Source organism: Uranotaenia lowii, chromosome 3 (genome assembly GCF_029784155.1).
Source record: "Uranotaenia lowii strain MFRU-FL chromosome 3, ASM2978415v1, whole genome shotgun sequence".
Lineage (NCBI taxonomy): Eukaryota > Metazoa > Arthropoda > Insecta > Diptera > Culicidae > Uranotaenia > Uranotaenia lowii.
Genome location: NC_073693.1, coordinates 365,537,793 through 365,540,877, shown reverse-complemented (window position 1 = coordinate 365,540,877; position 3,085 = coordinate 365,537,793).

Genomic DNA, 3,085 nt, shown 5'->3' with positions numbered 1-3,085 from the left:
ATTTCTAGGGAGCGATCGGCGTTACAGTTTTTAACGGCTTTTCTAATACAGATCTTGTACGAGTAGTTTGTTTCTATAGACAGTGTTGACAAATAAAAAAAAAATTTAAAACACTTGTGTAAATAAGAAAAATAAGAAAATTGTTTAATTTTTGAAAATACCCAAGTTGAAGGTCTCGAAAACGCTCAGATCGTTTTTACTCCTGAAGTTATGCACAACATATAAAAATTTTCCGAAAAAGCATGGATTACAGAAAAGATTGAAAATTTTTATTAGAGTTCACAGTAATTTCTGTAATTCATTTTTTTTTGTAATGTTTGTGATTTTTGTGATTTTTATAATTTTTGAAATTTTTGTCATTTTTGTTATGTTTGTAAATTTTTGTAATTTTTGTCATTTGTGTGATTTTTGTAATTTTTGTAATTTTTGTGATTTTTGTCATATTTGTCATTTTTGTTATTTTTGTCATTGTTGTCATTGTTGTCATTTTTGTCATTTTTGTCATTTTTGTCATTTTTGTCATTTTTGTTATTTTTGTCATTTTTGTCATTTTTGTCATTTTTGTCATTTTTGTCATTTTTGTCATTTTTGTCATTTTTGTCATTTTTGTCATTTTTGTGATTTTTGTAATTTTTGTCATTTTTGTCAGTTTTGTTATTTTTGCCATTTTTGTGATTTTTGTGATTTTTGTGATTTTTGTGATTTTTGTCATTTTTGTCATTTTTGTATTTTTTGTAAATTTAGTCTTTTTCGTCTTTTTTGTAATTTTTGTAATTTTAGTCATTTTTGTCACCTTTATCATTTTTGTTATTTTTGTCATTTTAGTCATTTTGTCATTTTTGTCATTTTTGTCATTTTTGTCATTTTTGTCATTTTTGTCATTTTTGTCATTTTTGTCATTTTTGTCATTTTTGTCATTTTTGTCATTTTTGTCATTTTTGTCATTTTTGTCATTTTTGTCATTTTTGTCATTTTTGTCATTTTTGTCATTTTTGTCATTTTTGTCATTTTTGTCATTTTTGTCATTTTTGTCATTTTTGTCATTTTTGTCATTTTTGTCATTTTTGTCATTTTTGTCATTTTTGTCATTTTTGTCATTTTTGTCATTTTTGTCATTTTTGTCATTTTTGTCATTTTTGTCATTTTTGTCATTTTTGTCATTTTTGTCATTTTTGTCATTTTTGTCATTTTTGTCATTTTTGTCATTTTTTGTCATTTTTGTCATTTTTGTCATTTTTGTCATTTTTGTCATTTTTGTCATTTTTGTCATTTTTGTCATTTTTGTCATTTTTGTCATTTTTGTCATTTTTGTCATTTTTGTCATTTTTGTCATTTTTGTCATTTTTGTCATTTCTGTCATTTTTGTTATTTTTGTTATTTTTGTCATTTTTGTCATTTTTGTCATTTTTGTCATTTTTGTCATTTTTGTGATTTTTGTCATTTTTGTCATTTTTGTCCTTTTGTCATTTTTGTCATTTTTGTTATTTTTTTTATTTTTGTTATTTTTGTTATTTTTGTTATTTTTGTTATTTTTGTTATTTTTGTTATTTTTGTTATTTTTGTTATTTTTGTTATTTTTGTTATTTTTGTTATTTTTGTTATTTTTGTTATTTTTGTTATTTTTGTTATTTTTGTTATTTTTGTTATTTTTGTTATTTTTGTTATTTTTGTTATTTTTGTTATTTTTGTTATTTTTGTTATTTTTGTTATTTTTGTTATTTTTGTTATTTTTGTTATTTTTGTTATTTTTGTTATTTTTTTTATGTTTTCATTATGTCATTTTTGTCATTTTTGGTATTTTTATCATTTTTTTTTATTTTTATTATTTTTGTCATTTTAATCATTTTTTAAAATTTAGATTTTTCTTGTTTTTTTTAATAGATCAAATCTAGAACAACCTGAACCCAATTTATTTTGGGTACACTGATATAACACTTTATTACAGCTTAGCCTCACAAGCTTTAACTAGTGATAGGTATCAATACTTTTTACTTCAAAGAACCGTAACCACTCCAAGAAAAAGCATCGCCCGAGGAGGAAGAATCGAAAATGCTTTCCACTTCAATTCTTTGCCACTACTGGCTGATGCCGTTCGGCTGTTCTATTATAGTGGAAAATATGATTGTCTAGGTGATTGGTGGAAAAAAAGCGACCGGGACTGGGCAGCAAAAACAGAAAAAATATCAAGAAACGGAAAACTGTATGCTCATGCACTTTTGGGAAATCTTAATTCCCACCGGCGGCAAACGAGAGCAGATTCCAGAAATCGGTTAGGTACTCGTACTGCTCTCGAAAGAAATGTAGCAGCAGTTCTGTTTCAGCGTTCCGGTTTTTTTTCCTTCCACTCCAAGGTATTTCTTGAGGTCGATATAGCTTTAGAGCTCTTAAGAAAATTGCTTGGGATGGCTTTAAAAAACGGGTGAAAGCAACAAAGATGGGTTGATGGGTTTTTATTTTGTTTTGAGAGAATGCCCTTTCGAATTGTTATTCTCCCGCGAGTGTCTCTCGGAGGTTTTATTCAGATATTTTTTATATGAAATTCGGAAGGTTCTATTTAGCAATTTGATAAATGAAACAACACAAAGATAAAAGTCACGAAAAGGTCGAATAGCTCATATTGTAAGGGTACAATGTAATAAATTTGACCTTATCAATAAACGGAGTGATGACGTTATCATCTTGAAGAAACAAAGTTATATTTAAGTTGGGTTCAAAACTTATGAACGTTGACTTTTTCACAGTTATTCGAAGAGAGTTTTTTTTGTGGAATTTTTTTCTCGAAATCGCTAGTAGAGGCCAAATATTTTCTAACAACAGAATTAATAGAGCAATTTGTGTATTGAATCGTCCGCAAACGAACAGTTGTCGTGCCGATGAAAAAACGGAAAAAACATTCTTTCATTGATACTTTTCATCCACAGAAGCTATTCAACTCGTTGCTGTTGTTGCAACATTTTTCGCACATAATCCTTGAGACGATGAACTGCGGAAAAGCAAGAAAGCACAAGAAAAACGAACTCTGTCAGAAAGCCATTTCCGTCCTGTGTTCTTCTAAACAACATCTGCAAAAATCTGATTGTTGAAA